Source organism: Lepeophtheirus salmonis, chromosome 2, assembly GCF_016086655.4.
Source record: "Lepeophtheirus salmonis chromosome 2, UVic_Lsal_1.4, whole genome shotgun sequence".
NCBI classification, from domain to species: Eukaryota; Metazoa; Arthropoda; class Copepoda; order Siphonostomatoida; family Caligidae; genus Lepeophtheirus; species Lepeophtheirus salmonis.
Genome location: NC_052132.2, coordinates 34,349,854 through 34,368,694, shown reverse-complemented (window position 1 = coordinate 34,368,694; position 18,841 = coordinate 34,349,854).

Genomic DNA, 18,841 nt, shown 5'->3' with positions numbered 1-18,841 from the left:
CTGATAAAACAAAGCCAACAAGAGCGGGCAAGAAAGACTGATAAGGCGATCAGTCCTGCAAGTGATCTAACACTTGCTGAGTTTTTAAGACAGATTATTACGTTACAAAAACTATAAACTACTTTGCTTGATCATTTATTATTTGTACTTTATTAAAAATAAAAAATGGGAATGCTTTGAAATTATTTGTCAATTGTTAAGATGAGCGTATGACAAATACTCAGATACAAACAGATATTCAATAAATAAAGAGATGGATTTTAAACTCAAACGAGTAATTGCCCAAAGATTACCCGTTTTTCTAGATAGTACCTAGATAATTTTTAAATTGATATTCATAGGTACAGGTATTACTCGGCACCATCTTATTTGTTAGCAATATATAGATCAAATTGCATGTCAATTTATATCATTTTACTCTGTCGTATAGTTATCGAATTTTTAAGTAGTATAATCATGGTTTAATACAAAATATAACTTCAATACAAGTTACATTATTTAACAAGCTGCTGGTTTTCAGCAACTAAATTTTTTAATAAGTTCTAAAAAATAGTCAACTGACATTTTTTGATATTCTGTGGTGTAGTTAAATTTTATTAATTCAATTAAAAAAGTTGTATACTAAACCTGGACGTACCATCTTCAAATTTGGCATAAGGAAGTTTAATCAGTACAAGGGCACACCTAAAGAAACCAACTATATGAAGTATGTGTCTAAGAAAACCCTGATAGTAATCTAGCAATAAAAGAAAGGAGATACGTATAATGGATATTTTCATCTCATGCCTAAATAACCCTACAATATAGCTGTACAAACGTTGTGAAAACATGTTAGCTCATAGCGTAGCTGACATAGATCTGTTCTTTACTTGAATGTTTGTGAATTTTTTTTTATCATTTGGTTTTTATGCCTCCAATATGGTTGAATTCCAGAATGATGGCGGTATGTCATATAGATTATCAGAATCTACAGATTTTTGAAATGAATTACTTTACAAATTTCTTTAAACAACATATATTTATATATATATAGATAAAACATAATTTAAGAGGGAATCAACCATAAAAACCCTCTTTCCCTTTCATAATAAAGTTTTTAGATCTAAGAATGGCACACACCCTCAAACATTCTCTTTCATCAACTCATTGTTGCACCCCTCCTTCTTATTCTGATGGTTCATCATCATTCTCTATGGACTATTAATTTCATCTGTCATAAAAATGAAATAAAATATATCCATAACTAATATACTTAATACCAATGATCCTACGTAAACCCAGTTCTTGAAGAAACAGAAATATATAGAACATATCATTCATATTATAAATATATAAGTAGGAGGGTCCTGGAAATCCTTGTATCTCTGGACTCGTTCATTGGACATCAATGTAAAAAATAAACTAATTACTTGATAGGAGGGAGATTCAAAAAAAAGTATTCGTAATTAATTTTTTGACAATCCGTTTTTAACACAGTATTTGTCATAAATAAATCACTAATGACGGGTAATTTCTTATATTGAAGTGACGAGAAAAAAAAAGGTAACTCAAAATTATTTTTAAGTCCTCATTGTCTTTAATATTAAGCAAGAAAGACTTATGATTACAGTATGTAGATATTATTATAATAAATTGTTGGTATTCAGCGTTCTCAGTCATCACTAGGATCGTCACAACCTATTCGATTGTAAGGATAAAAATTACGTCATAATATCAACATAATCAAGCAACCTGTCATTTTTATTGTCTCTCAAAAAGTATTTCATCTGCTGTGGCAAAACTTATCGTTAGATATGCGAAAATTGGTGAATTTTAAAGTCTGCAAGGATAAAATTATATGCTAAAGTTATTTTATTTAGTTACACTGGTGCAAGCAAATACAATGGTTTTCTCGCACGCTTTAAAATGCGCGCATTTTCAATTCTGTCCAAATTGGTAATTATAAGTATTTTTCTGTACTTTTATTAGTTTTTTGTATTTAATGTTTTAGTACGCCAGACGTTTGATCAATTGTGTCTACTCGGTTCGACTAAATACGCGCAAAAGTTTTCCTTTATACAACTTGTGAAAACAAAATCTGGATCTTCAGATGATCAGGTTTTACTGGCATATTTGATGACAAAATTGCACCATTTTTTGCGAAATATACGTATAAAAATTTAACTTAGTAACCAAATTACCGCTATCTCGTCGACAACAGAAGATTTCAAGTCTATTGAATGTTCAGAGGCAGAATAAAGGCTCACTGTTGTGATTATTTTTGTAAACAAAGCTTTAGAAATTAGTAATGATGAAGTCTTAAATATTACAACATAAGATAAGAAACAACATAAGCTCAACATAAGAAGGGTTGCAGAGTTGAAAAAGGCTACGTCATAGTTTCTGAGGATATTTTGCTTCCTAGTTCCCTCGACATGAATTTGACTGAGTCAGGTTAAGTCAAAGGTCAAGACGAGGTCCTGAAACTACCTTGAAGTCCCTTATCGACTTCATCTTTCTGGAATACAAGAATTTAGATCCGGCTCTAGTTTCCAGGGGCTGCGTACGGTTCAGGGCCAAAATCGAGGCCGATATTGAGAAAAACAAATACCACATGGAGTAAAACATATGCACAATGATTTTTATCTGGTGCTAAGTTTCTTTGTTTTTTTACTTTATCTTAAAAAGTAAACATTTTAAGTTAATTTAAAGTAAACAGATCAAAGGCCCTGTATTTCTTAGGTATACTCTGTATAAGACATTTGAAGCATGTTGAGAGGGAAAAACTCTTTTCCTTTGGAAAAATATATTTTTATTTTAATAAAAAAAATTATATATTTTTACATCAAAACTATAATCACTTTTTTTCCCTTTTTTCGACAAAGTTTTTTTTTTTTTTTTTTCATAACGATTAAAAAAAATAATTTCTAAGCATAAAAGTCACTTATGCACTATATTAATAATTTTTTTTGCAAAAATGCATTTATAAAAAAGTCTTATTTTTTCTAGTCTTAGTGAAGTTTTTTCACATTGATAATAGTTCTTTAAATATTATATATTCTTTTTATATATTTGACTGTAATTTAAATTCTACGTCAAAACTCTAGTTATTCTTTCCAAAAAATAGTATGCAATTATTTTGACTCAGAAACTTTTCTTAATTCAGTCGTTGTGCAAACCCAGTTTAAATATTTTTATATTTAAAATACAAGTAACAAAATATTATTGAGTTAAATATAGTTAAATCCTAATTTGCAAAAAATTAGCATGTAATACTATTAAATTAGTTTAAAAAAGAATGAATTATTCAAATTTGAACATTAATGTTTGAAACACGTTAAAAAATATTTAATTGCATCAAATATAATTTGTTTTAAAGATTGAAGACATATATTAAAAAAACTAGCAAATAAACAATTTTTCTTTTGCGTTACAATAAATTTGCATTTGATTTAATTAAAAATTCTTTGAAGATAAAAACCATTTTGTTTGAATTAATATATTTTTTTTATTATTACAACCAAAAGAGTTAAAATTGTTAATTAATTTGAAAAGTAAAGTAAAATATTCTTTTATTAAATATTTAAATAATACAATGATGAATTTGAATGCACATTTAATTTATTATAAGGTGGTTTTATAATTTGAAAAAAAAAACAACTATAAAGAATTTTGAACTAAAAAAAAGCGTTTAATTTAAACTTTGTAAGCAAATTTTATGAAATGAAACTCAAATATTTCAGATTTTTCTTCAATTGTAGAAATAAAATAAAGTCAGTTATACAAAAAACACTTAAATAGGTCTTTTTTAATGGAGTCAATGTAATGTAATAAGATTTTTGTAAAAATAATTGATAAGACTAAAATTTGTAAAAATAAAATAAAATCTGAGTAATACCAATTATTGTTGAAATTTGTAATTTTACATTTTTGAAATGTTAAATACGATATATTCAAGCATTTATTTTACTCTCATACAATATTGTTATATAACAAAAAAATAATTATTGATTTTGGATAAGAAAAAATATCCTCTTTTAAGCTTATGGCCATAGAATTCCCGGCATGAAGGATATGCCTATTTCAATAAAATAGATTTTAAATAAAAATACGACTTCCTAAAATTTTCCATTTATTCTGATCAATTTTTTTTTTTTTTTGTCCAATTGAAGATGTAAAAAACAAAATTACTTCCTGGCATGCGTCATTTTTTCTAAATTCATAATATTTGAAAAACAGGCACAAATATTTGTTAACTGATAGCTTTTCTAAGTTTTTATTTAGCTTGCAGCATTTTTATAAAATAGTTGAATAGATAAATTTTGAAATTACAAACGAGTTTAGAATAGATAATGCATATCATTTATGGTGTCAGGAAAAGCCGACTTTTGGAAAATCTACCTTAGTAAAGTTTGCTCTTGGATTACCTTGGGAAAGTCATACGTTTTATTTAATAAAAATAATAAGATTTTATAAAAACACATTATTGCACATTTCTAAATCATTTTACTAACTTTAAAAATCTTATATATATCTTAACAGTATGTTATTTTATACTATTCTAATACTAGGCCTACGATCTTTTCCAAAATAAATTACACAATGTATGAACATGTTAGGACTCATTACATAAGTGAAATTTCGGTAGTATAAAGTAAGTATTTTGATTTTTTTCAATATCAGCGGCATTTACGAGAATTATTTTCTATTCATATCGTAAGTATTATATCAGGACATTGCTCTGAGTAAATTTATGTGGATATAGACCTTTAAATAAAATAAATAACACATTAAAAATAACTTATAACTTATGGATGTATGTGAGAGCCTTTGAACAAAAATATTATTTGTATGACATTGGTAAAATAACGAATAGAACTTCAAGTTGAAACCAATAATTATGCTCTCAGTAACAATTGGCAAATTATTTAAATTTCGAATGAAATAGAAGGTAAATTCTTCAATTCTATAAGATACTTCAGGAATGTCTCAGAGATCAATACAAGATTTTTTTTCATAGTTGCACGAACATATTTCACAAATTTGTTTGCAATATTATCCCAATACACAATTAAATATCTTCTAAGATTATTGTTATATCATAACATGTTTTTTTCAATTCTTACTATTTTTATTAAATTAAAGATGGCCCTTTTACCATGGAAAGTAAAGAAACTAAAAGATATTGTTTACCATATTTTTAAGCATAGTAAAAATACTCCTTTTTCACTCCTCTAGCCATGCTACTCTTCACTGAAATATATGTGTACAATAATAGAGCTTAATTAAAGTACATACCTTCAAACCAGCTTTCTTAATATTGTTAGTGAAAGGTATTAAAACCTTAAAGAAATAAAAGGTAAAAAGTCAAAAACTTAATTTCCTAATTCTTTTCACTTGAAAAAAAAAAATTATTTGATGATTTATTTTTTATTTATTTACGAGAGTTTTTTTTTCTTCAATACTCTTTATTTAATTGATTGTTTGTGTAAAAATCAGTTAATATATAAAATAATTGTGAAAGGTAAATACAAATAAGAAAAACCCTTTGATTATTAGTATGAAGGTACCATGAAAGGTAAAAGCAAAATGATTTCTAATTTTACCTTTATTTTTTTTCTTTTATATACATACAAATAGATGTATACGTCGATCATAATGAGTGCAATCAAATGCTATGTTATATTTTCTTATGTATGTTCATTGGTTGGTAAAGATATAAGAAAATCTAATCAAGTTTTTTGGAAGTAGTAAGTGGTATTTGGATGTATTAGGGGGTTTGTATTTCAATGTTTTCAAATTTTGATTAGGTCGGAAAATTTGTCATGGCGTAAGAAAATAATACCTTATGCAAAATTTCATTGGTATACGATGTCATATTTAGGTCTCAGACATTAATCAAAGTTGGAGAAACGAAAGAATAGTTCAGTTAGTCAATACTAGTTGCGGTATATCGTTATAATAGTTTTACTGGAGTGCTATCAAATTTAAAACGATACTAAGCAGTACGGATACTGGAACCGGTACTGGCAGGGACATTAGGTCATATAAATATTTTCCGTCCAATAACGTAAGCCCCAAAATTGAAAGAATGAAAATAATTATTTTAACAGTATTAAATTGATGAGTTAAGCCAATGTCAAACAGAAACTCTGGGAACAACAACCCTGTAAGAGAATTGCTCTTACCGACATTTTTCAAAAGGTATCGAAATACCAATATTAATTTTCGTACTGGAACTGAAAGAAAAAATATTCGTATCGTGACGCGTTAAAAATTTTAGAGAGGTGAGACTAAAACTTATTTTTACTGACAAATATATCCCTGTTATTTAAAATTACAAGGTTTTATTACACAATCAAACGGTAGCAGAAACAAAAAAAAAAAGTTTAGTTTTTATCCCATGACTTTAAGTGTGAAAGATTGGGAGAAAATTCGAGTTCGCGCGGGAGTCAGTAGCAATAAAAGACTGCAGAAAGACAAAATGAATTTTAAATAGATGTACTCGCACTTATAATTTGATATTTACGTTCTGAAAATGTAAAAAAGAAAATGATGCGTGCTATACGCAGATCATCAAAATATTTTCCCTTTAGTATCTATTTTTCCTTCATAGGAAAGAAAAATGTAAAACAATATTTTATAAGGATTAAATAAATTTTTATCAGTATATCTTTTTGCAAAATAAAAATTAGTCATTTTATCTTAATATTTATTGGTTGAATAAAGAATTTTGCATCTTTTCAAACTTTGATTGAGATGGGTGTCCTTACGACACATTGCAGAACGATGAATTTTTTAATGCGTTATTTTTCTATCACATGACAACATTTCCATCTAAGTTGCAATATAAATTTGAAACTAACAAGAAACAAAACGTCCTATACAACAACGTACATATAATAATCAATTAGTAAAGAACCACTTCTCCGTTGGAGTCGTCAACATCCTCATCCGATGATTCCTTTTTTTCTTCTTCTTTTTATAAAAGAAATGCAATCATTCTCTTATCAGCCAGCAAAACACCCCTTCTCCCAAGGGGAAATGTTGTTCCTTTGAAACGCAGTGACGGCTGAAGAGCCATTATTACTTTTGACAAAGAATTCTACTACATATTCCTACATAGTGTCTGACGTTCCCTTTCTTTTAGATAATATATATAAACAGATTAGGGGAAAAACCTATTTGTCTGAGTCATAGATCGGTAGGTAGAGGAGAAGCTACACAGAGTGGGTACCCAAACCTTGTAGTATCATATAATTACGATTTTATCCCCCTTATTTTTAAACACACAGTTTCATAATATAACTAAACAAACGCTAATGCAAAATTAAGCAGGTTTTGCTTTTGTTCCATGTCTCTAAGTGTAAAAATATTGGAGCAGCAACAACAACAAAAAAAAAAGCCAAAGCGTTTACAACCTTTTCTGCATAAGTATCTGTGCCAAGAAGATTGCAGAGACCGTAGGCATCTCCAAAGGTACTGCATTCAACTTCCAGAAGTTTATTAGAGCTCCATAAACACAAGAAGAACCAAAACTTCAGCATTAAAAATATGGGGTATGTCTCTATGTGACCTTCCTTTAGGCTTGACTTTAAGCCCCTGGACTTTGCAGTTTAGGTCGTCTCGGAGAAGAATGTACCCCGTACCTCTCACCCTAATTTGGATTCGATCTGAGCTGCCATGATGATAGGGTGGTAAGATATGGACACAGCCTTAATAGTCCAGAGCTGCCAATCTGTTGCCGGTGTCGAGGCTGTTATTAATTGTAAATGAGGACATGAGGGATAAAAATATAGCCAAATATAATATTCAAATATATCACAAACTGTTTCTGAGTTATCTTTTCTTGAATTCATAAATATTAAGTTTACTGTAATTTATGGGTTTTTGGCTTGAGTAAATCATGGTTTAAGTTAAGTCGTTTTTACCCACGAGAAATGGCGCTGTTTATGATAACAAAGATGACGTCACTTTATCATAGCCCTGATGACATATTATGTAACTTTTACTTTCATTCGCAGAATTGAGCTAGTTAGTTCTGTTAAAAGGGTGAGTTCATGGAGGTTGAATGGGTAGTTATGGAGTAATAATCCAATACCGGGTGCTTTACATCTTTAAACATTGAATTTATAACTTTATCAAGATGTATTACAGCAACCAGTTGTAATAGTGAATGTCAATAAATAAAAATAACTAATATGATGTCTTGGCTACCCTAATCTTTGATGTAGCCCCCCTTTGAAGCAATGATGACTTCCAGACGACCACGGAAGGCCCATTGAGGATGAAGACCTCAGGCATGGCATCCCTGTGCTGGTTTAAAGTATCCTTGAGGTTATTGATATTTGGGTGACAGACGGTGCAGGCCTTGGACTTAATATGCACCCAAAAAGTGAAGTCCAATGGGTTTGCATCTGGTGAGTAAGGGCCACATTTTCTTTGCCCAGAAAGACAAGTTGTTCTCTAACTACTTATGGTACTTTTGGGTGTGTGTACAGGCGCACTATTCTTCTGCCATACCACGTTCATGTCTGGGTTCATGTTGGAGATCACCAACTGCTTAGCAATCTCTGTTGGTTTCTTGCCAGCGTTCAAAAGTACGGGGACCGAAATTCGTTGGTGAATTTCAATTGTCATTTTCTTGGCTTCTAAGACACTTTGGAGGGTCTTGTTTCTTTTGTTTATTTTATTTTTTGTTTATTTTTACTATTAGACCTGAAAAATGGTACTGCATTCACAAAAACCTTGATTTATGTAGCAAAAACGAAGTGTAAATATTTTTTCGCCGCACCCTGCATATTCAACGCCATTCAGAACTTATTAAATGACGCTTCAACAACTATATTTATGTAAATATTGATCACGTAGTACCCGTTTCACTTCTTAGTTTATAGCTTAAGTTAGGGATAAAGAGAATGAAGAAATTGGAAAGAAGCATATTAACAAATATTTCAAATTGATCACCTTCAATTATGATAGGCTTAATAATATTTAATGGGCTAAGTTATTTTCTTGCCTCCCGTCATTGTTGGTCCTAGAAGAACCATACCTATCGTACTTGATACATGAGTTATGGAATTCTCGATTAGAGCTGTTTGACAATTTATGTGTCGACAAATGTATGGCTGTAACTAAAAATATATAATTATAGAATATTAAACAAACATAAAGGGTATTTTTTTACTTTTAACCTCATAGTCAAACGTATTGAAAATTATTCATTCATTGTAAATATCAGTCAGTCATTTAATTTCAATAACAAAATTTAAATTTTTAACAAAAAATTCGAAATCAATTTTGACCAATTTAAAAATATCCACAAATTTTAAACTTCAAAAGCAAAGGACTTTTCTTTTCACCATCTTTCATTTTCATTTCTTGTCGTTCCGTTCCTTTAAAGAGTCTCTTTAAGGAATTGATGATTTACCAAGTTTAGGCAAAATATTTATTATGAGTAATCCTTACATTACTTAAGGGCCTTGTGGTCCAATAACTAACTATTTAAATGTAAAAAACCACAATTATCTCTCTTTCTCTTAGGAAAATAAGCAATCATATAATCTTTTGATGAGTCTTATATGCCGACACTTGTTTGACCTTGAACAGCCGCGGTTCACGCCACAATTATTATTATTATATTTAAGATGTATATAAGTGATATTTTTTTGTGTGTTTCTGGACCTACATAAATCTTATTTTTTCACCTATGGATGTAGTTCTCTCTCTCTCCCACAAGTGAAAACATGTACTTTTCTCATGATGATGATGGAGCATCTACATTTGTAAGAGAAAAACGAATGATTCCTGCAATTGTTGAGAGTTCATTTTGGTGTCTGTTGATGATGAAAATACGAGTACATAATAACAGAGTCCAAATCATGATTTTTTTTTATGTACATTTGTACGAGTGTGTACATACAATTATATTAAAGAAGAAAAGAGAGATTGTCTTGAGGGGTAAATTTCTTTCAGAGAGTACCTTTGTATCTATGTATTTTTCCATTTCTCTAATTATGTGGAACTTTGATTGAGAATAGTTTTTGTTCTTGGAGATGTGAGGTTGTCATTATTTTTTGTGTAAGTAGAGTCAAAAAATGAGTAACAAATAAGGAATCCGAAAATTGACATAGCTCAATGGGCAACGCACTCGGGAGAAATTATTATCTTATACTCGATGGGCAGATGTTCTTGCCCTGGTCATTCCTAGAGAAAAAAGTATTTCACACAAGATTTTTATGTTAGATGGAGTAAATCATATACTATAATGTTTACTTATAATTAATCAGTGCAACTCCATCTAACCAATTAGAGGAACAGTAAAAAAAATCATTAAGGAGATTGTGGAAATGAGTGCGTATATTTTGACTAATGAAATTATAGGTGGTCATTCATTTTCGCATCAACCTTTTTAGAAGGGCTCCTTTTGGATGCAGTTTTTTTCAGCACGAATACTTTTGAGCGTGCTTCTTTTCCGCATGGTCAGAGACAGAGATTAAATAAATATGAAAATTGAAGATCGTTCTAAATAATAATAGGTAATATCTATTTAGGTAAAAAATAATAAATGATTCTTCAAATTTAACGTTTGAACAGACAAGCAGTGTTTAATCATAAATAATACGAATATAACTATATTAATTTATAACTCTTCCGTAAAATCCATTTAAAGCAGGATCCAACTGACATTTTTTTAGGAGACATAATATTTTGAATACTTAAAAAGAAAAAAATAAGCCTTTCATTTTTTCCTATTCATTCTTTGAATACGTATATGACCTTTGCTTACAAGTGTCTTAAGTAATATTCGTCAGTATTCAAGTACTATCATAGTACTAGGGCACTGAATCATTTACAAAGATACAAACGGATGTTCCATTGAAATCTGAGTATCTACTATTTTCAAAAATTAATGAAGGTTGAGTGAATGAAATGAATTTATATTTTTTTATATTAAAGTATTTGGAATTACTTACAAAAATAAGCAAAAAATCTAAGCTCTCTAGCTTACATACAAGTCCAAAAATGACACTTGAACGTGATCAACGAATTTCCATTTGCGTAGTCCAAACATTTTGGCGTCTCCAGGCCACTGTTTACGCCTCAAGAGGTCCAAACCATTGGAGAGGAAGAAGCTTTATGTCAAAAAGGGACTTCACAACTGATTGTCCATAGAGCTATCAAAAAAGAGGGTCGAAAAAGTCTTGTGAGTGTAAATAGTCCACTTTTGAGACCAGAAATGGAAGAAACCCATCACCTCCCTTGCAAGACTCTTTTGGTTTCTTTTAATTCTTTTTTGACACTTTTGGCCCCTACGATCCTGAAACGAAACCCCTCGACTACACCTTTTGGGGGCTTATCGATAGAAAGGCCTGCAGTGTCTGTCATACCAAATTTTGTTCGTCGAAAAAGTATATTAATATCAATACCGATATTGGTACTGAAAGAAATACCAAAATATTGATATTTGACAATACTAGTCTCAACATATGAATTTTTATGAAATACGATCTGGATTCTGAATAAAAACTTACTTTGATAGTTTTTTAAAGATACATACGGCTTAAGAGTTAGCAAGGAGATGCAAAAGTCCTATTTTGAGTTATTTCTTATGAGATAAATTGCTTTAAAATACGTAAGGTATTACTTTATACAAAATATAAAATTTTGTATGTGTGGATAAACAGGTGGACACTAAATATTCCAAAAACATTAACTTCATGTTAAACTTAAATAACTCGTGGAAATATGGAGATTTCAATGCATAAAATTTTGTGATATATTATTGATTAATTGTCGATAAAGTTTGCTTCAAATATCTTTTGGTCATCTATCAAATACAACAGAGACAAAAGTAATGAGAAGCAAGAAATGTATCAGTTTATGAAAGTGTGGCACGCCTCCTAAAATTGTATTAGTTATACTAAAGTTTTTTCTATTCCGGGTCAATTTAATCTCAAATAATCATTGGATTTTGGTCAATAAAATGTTTGATTCACCTTTATTTAATTTATTGGATGCAAAAACCAGAGTCATTCATGGTATAGGTGGCCATCAGCCGTTCCAGTAATGTACATTTAATTTATGTGCCCTAACAAGTAAAAGATTTATACCTTTCAACAAGATGATTTTTTGTCTCACAAGCCTAATATAATGCAAATCTAGTATGAGACTCATGTTCTTTACTTATTAAAATATTTAGCGTCTGTCAAGTACGAATTTAAACCTGTTGGATATTTGAATCTGATTCATTTTGGGGGATAGGGTATGCAAGAGAATCAATCTTCATTTGGATGCACTGAAAGCTTTTCTAATTAGGGATTGGGGTAAAATTCCCATGGAGATAGACTGTGTCTACTTATGATGTCTAAGCTAATATACTTTAGGCTGTAGTTTCCACAAAAGAGGATCACATTGACATTATTATCTTCTTTCTTTTTGCCAATTAATGAAATGATGTTGTTAAATATTCATGCAAAATTTAAAGTTACTAACTATAGAAATAAAAAAGTTATATTTGATTAATCATTTTACAGTATTTAGGGTATATATACTATAATAAAATAGATTTAGAAGGATCGGTATTCAAGTATTCTTTGTTTGATTCACATCTCGTTACTCAATGTAACAGGAGAGTGAGGTTTTGTGGAGTGATTCATATATCTAATAATTAAATTTGATATTTAATATGTCGGGATCCACATATATGTATGTATGTTAGTAGTACATACAATTGCTGAAAGTACTTCTATGTATATCACGCAAGATATCTGTCTCCTGAGGGAATCTTTTATCGATATTAAATGCTATGTATACAATATACATATGTAGAGTTCTAATATTGTTATTGGGGAATGAGACAACGGCTGTTGCACTGACTAAAAAGGTTCCATCTTGAAAACTACGCATATTACATACTCTGTAGGCACTTACGGTATATATTATGTTATTAGATATTCTTCTCATTCTGTAATAAAATAATTGCAATGTACTTTCCCGTTGGTAATGCTATTTGTAAACCCCACTTCATCCCCAGTTCCATGTCGTTGATATATGTATACTACAAATATGTACCCATCAATCTACATAGGTACATTCCTTAGGGACCATATTCAATTCGTCCAAACACTTATGATAAGTAAAGGTTGTTAAAAATATGTCCTAAACCCCAGGAGTGGATTTTTCTAGTTTGTATTCTGAACCGAATTTGCATTTTCTAAAGCTGTTGCCATTATTATTTAATTCTTAATGAGAAAATATTTGTATAAAAAGGAATAACTAGTGTATGTGCTCATGAATGGCAAAGAGTAACAATTATGTTTTACTAGGGAGCAAAATTGTAAATCTTTGTTGGACCAGGAGTAGAATTGAGGATTGACATCTGAGTTATTCCTGCCAACATATATGTACAGGGAGCGGGGATCAAATTGTCGCCAAAATATTTTTCTACAAAAAACAACACAAAATATATATTTTTTAACTTTTTTATTGAAAATCAAAACTATGACGAGCATATAGGTATAGAGTAGCCATTCCTTCGATATAATCACCGTTGGCATCAATAACAGCCTCAATACGGCCTCTGTTCCGGCCGCAGGCTATTCTGACCATCTCATTGTCCATGTTGCCGAATACCTCCTTGATGGAGTCCATGAGGCTGGCCTTGGTGCTATAGGAATGTCTGTCGGTATGTCTCTCGACATAGCCCTAGACAAAGTAGTCCAAAGGATTAAGGTTGGGAGAGTTAGGAGGCCACAAATCCTTGGTTACGACGTCATAACAGTTCTCGGTTAACCACTGCATGGAGATTTTGGACACATGGCAGGGTGCTGAGTCCTGTTGCCACACCCAGGGCCTGTCTCCAGCCACCCCTTGGATCCAGGGCAGAACCACCTTCTCCATAACATCCAGGTAGACCTCTGTATTGACCTTTAGACCCATTTCAAACGTGTGGGGAGAGGCATAACATGACCTTCACTGCTGACCACCCCGAACACCATGACCTTTGCAGGAAACTTGGTCTTCATTACCTTCCTCACATGGATGGTGCTGGTGGTTATCCACCTGTTGTTCTGCTTGTTGACCTTCTGATTTTGACAAAAACTCTTTTCATCGGAGAAAAACCACAGCATCCCGGGCTGCATTGGGTGCTTGAGCAATTTTGTTGACTTCATCAGCCTGTTATCCTTTGCCTTCTGGGTCAAGATCTGGAAATTATTTTCATCGGAGAAAAACCACAGCATCCCGGGCTGCTTTGGGTGCTTGAGCTTGTTGCCCAATTTTGTTGACTTCATCAGCCTGTTGTCCTTTGCCTTTTGGGTCAAGATCTGGCCCATCTGCATCTTATAGCTCCTGCACCTTAAATCCTCAGATCCAAAGTCCCTTATTGTTTTCTCATCGCAGCCTAGATCCTTCGCCATAGCCTTCATAGACATGGTAGGGCCATCCTCAACCATCTTCTTCACCTTGTCAACAAAGTCGGTGTCCCTGACCTTCCTGTCGGCGCCCTTCTCCTTGGGTGCCCTCTTTATAGTGGCATCAACATCCCAGGTGTCCTCTAGCTTCTTACGGATACGCTGAACAGTCTGTAAATTTACTCCTAAGGTTGAAGCAATCGTTGAATTGGAGATTTCACCTCCATTATTAACCAATGCCATGACTACGGCGGACCTCGAAAGCTCCTCGTTCCACTTATAGCTCTTTATCTCCTCATATGATGACGGCATGATTCTAATGGAACTACGTATCGTCAGCTGACGAGAATAGCTTTCCTATTTGGTAACCAGTTTTTTATTTGATAATGTCGTCTTCAAGGTATCAAGGCTTAAAGAAGGGAACAATTTGATCCCCGCTCCCTGTATGGCCTTGCTATACAGGTCCCTTTGTCCCAATTGTAACACTTTTTTTTAATGGCAAACTTTTCTATTATTTGGATGTTTAGCCCTTAAATTGTTATAAACAATTTTCTTAAGAAACTGTATACAAAAAATAAGATAAGGCAACCAAGAAGTAAAAGAGTAATAACCAAAAACCCTGAAATAATGCAGAGTTACAATTTTGTAGTACAAGTGTTTTTTTATAGTATATTTGGAATTATGGTCCATTATAATTGTGTTTGTATTCAAATTTCTGTGATGAATTACTATAGCCCAAGAATATTAACGCTAGTTTAGAGTCTTTAGTTCATTACTCCAACTTAATTTACCTATAATATGGACATTCAAATTTATAAAATCTATTGACTTTTTCCATTGTGACAATAGTTTTTTATAACTTTAAGCATAATTCCTTGGTTTTCCTAGGGATTTCTGGAAATAATTTGTTCACAAAACTTGAAGATATTTTTTTGAGGAATATTTACAAGTATAATTCTGCCTCCGTTTCGCAAAACATCATTCTAACTTTTTATGGTTGCCATTGGTAAGTATATGTAGTAAAGCTTTTTTTTTTTTTTTTGTATCATCCATATGTCTCTAAATTAAACACAAATTAACCTTTACATCTTGGATCTGTTCTATCATTACTCCACTCCTTAACACTACGTTAGTGAAGATCATCTTTATAATCTGCTTACTGAACTAGGTAAAAATTAAAACCTTAAATTAATGCGTATTTAATTACATGATACACAAAGTTGATCGATTTTAGTTATTTACGCCATTTAAACTTTGTAACATTTTTTTACTATTTCATCCATTTTGCTCTCGTAAGTATATATTACGATTAAAAAAATGCTTGAATTAATGTAAGACATCGAAAAGAATAAATCAAAAGGAAAAACAATGGACTTTTAAGCTAAACAGTAAGTTAAATTAAATAAACCTCGATTTAGAATGGGTAAATCTCCAAATATATCGAAAATAAAACATAACCAAGATAAATAAAGACTTGAATATAATCAGATTTAATGTTTCAAGAGCATACTGAAACTTATTGTTGATAATATGGTGATTCAAAGGAATAAAAAGCACTTTCATCAACCTTGGGGTGTATAAACCCCCAGTTCGGTAACAAAGGGTTATTTTTTTTTTGTCAAAGTAGGCTCGTATCTTTGTATGGAGTTGGGTAAGTTTACACACAAAAAATAGGATCAAATAAAACTCCCCTTATTCTATTCTAAGATGATATCAGTTCCCTTAAATCAACAAATAAATATATATTGGTTAGTTCAAAATCTTATACGTTTCAAAATAGTATATAAATATCTGGAAAATCCAATCAAACTAATTCATGTTTTATTAAAGCTTTTTTTTTCTCTCTCTCTATTTGAATTCCATTTCCAACCCCCTTTCCCCCTCCTTTGACAAAGGGGGAGAATATGTACATTCATACATATATTTCAAGGAATATTTCTTTCTAACTCAGTACTTTCTTTACAAGTTACGTTTAAACCACGGAAGAGAGGGGGGTAACGTTCATACATATATTTATACATTGTGTATATCATTACTGCTATTATTTCTCTGTAAACAATGGTATTTTGAACACAGGTCCCTGAGGAAGGATAAAAAGAGAGTCACATTTATACAAACGTAGAGAGGAAAGTCTTATTCTTGGTGGTTGTCGTAGTTTGTATGGGACAGAAAGTAAGGGAGGACCCCTGAATGTTGTTCAGGGGGTTTGAGATATTAAACATGGAGTGTTCACTTATGTAAATGGTGGTTGTGAGGAATATAAATTTATTTGGGTGGATCGTTATACAAATATTATGTACATGGATATTAAAAATAATCATCGATATATGATCACCTAAAAACCAATATCACAAATCGTATTATGTACTTTTAAAAATGAACAAAAAAAGATGGAATGGAACAAAAACCATATGTGAGGTCATTGTTCAATCTAGATTTTACTCCTAAGCAGTCCTATAAGAGGTCGTATTTGGTGCATACCATATAGAGAAAGAGACCCCCCCGTGCAATGACTACAACAAAAAGAAAACGCTGACCCATGTTTTTGTGACTATAAGCAACAAAAAATAATATGGACAATAATGTGTGAAAAACTCTCTCTCTCTATTTAGGGAAAAACATTTTCTTGGTTTTAACGATGTCCCTTTTCCGTTCAGATTTGGATCCAAATCTATTTGAAAATTGAAAAACATGATTGAATTAAAATTTAATTTCCTCAAAAACTATTTTATAAACATATATATTTATCAAACTGAGCAAAATTAAAATGATATCACATATTGTTATTGAAGATTATATAAGCTTTTTGTTTTTGTAATGGATCTTTGGAGGGTCTTTGTTGTTAATACAATTAGTTTGAACCAAATTATCGTCTATCTTATCTTTGACTTCAAACACTAATAGCTACACTACTTTTCTGAATCACTCTATTTAACTTCAAAATTTATCTAATCGTTCACAATGAAAATTGTTTAATAGTTTCAAATAATACTTGAAATTCTGAAGAAAATAAAGTAACACGAATGGCATTACTCCTTAAACTATAAGAAAAAAAGTAGCAGCTTAGAATTGTGTGTAATCAACACTGTTTTATTACGGTATGGAAATCCTAGACCTGAGACCGTTATAGAGAATTACACTGTAATATTTTTTTTACTTTTAAGAAGTTCGATCAAAATAGGTCCCAAAGGAAAATACGGTCTTTCAAATAATAGATCTTATTGTAATAAAAATTTGATTTTGAACTTAAATATATTGAATAAATCATATTTATACAGCTCATAAATCAGGCTAGGGACAGTAAAAATTCTATCTGGGATCGAGTCTCAACACAAGTTATCACCACTTTCAAAGAACTGTATCCAATATAATACCTATAGAATGTTATTCCACAAAAGTGCGGGAGTATTTTTGCAGTCATGCACAAAAAAAAAAAAAAAAAAAAAAAAAAAAACTTAGATGAACCATTTGTATATTTTGTGGCCATCACTCATTTAGTTTATACTTTTTTTAAGTTCCTCAAATGACAATATGACACTTTTGGTGCAAAATTATTTCTCATAAAACTTTCTGGAAAGGCTTTTGGTCGTCTAATGCCTATGAAACAGCAAACACCACCCAAAAAGATTAATTAATTTTTTTTTTCCATTCTTTTGTACCTCATAAAGGAAAATAAAAAAAAAGATGGAAGTGCTGGGAAGAAATGAAGAAGCCATCTGATATTCTAATAAATATAAAAGAACAAAAAAAAAAACAGGATGAATAAAAAAAATAAGGTCAATAAAAGAAGTCATTTTACGACTTTTATAAAGGAAGATCTAATATACTTTATGTGTTTTTTATACGTATATATCAAAGTAAAAAAAATCAAATCAGAGCATCAGATGACAATATGAAAGGGAAGTGCTTCAACTTTTGATTGTTGATGGCCCCTTCTCTTCTCTATAGACCCCTCATATGTTTATATTCCTTGCAAAAAGAATGTAGTATATTTTGTTTTTGCCATAAAGTTACTTTAATTTGACATAATATATATCAAAAATAATATATGTGTATTTTTTGTGTTAATATAGAGTAAATTCCTATCCCTTACAAAAACTTAGTCAAATGTCTTAAATATTGTGGGATATATAAGTGAAAGAATGTTTGATATAATGCGTTTGTTAGTTGAACCTATCAATTTTCATTCTATAGCTCAACCTTTCATGAAAAAAATTAATAAAGAAAGTTCGATAGTTTTATAGGAGCTGGTCAATGGGGGATAAGCGTTGCTTACTTAAAATGAAATATTGTTTCATGTTACTCACATACAGGGTGAAGGCTCAAAAATTAGAATCCTCCCCCAGACAGTCTAGACTCAGTTCTAAAAGTCGGACAATTTTGTACTTGACGCCATTCGAAAGAACTGACAAAAAGCTACATTTTGATGTTTGTTTTTGTGCAATCAT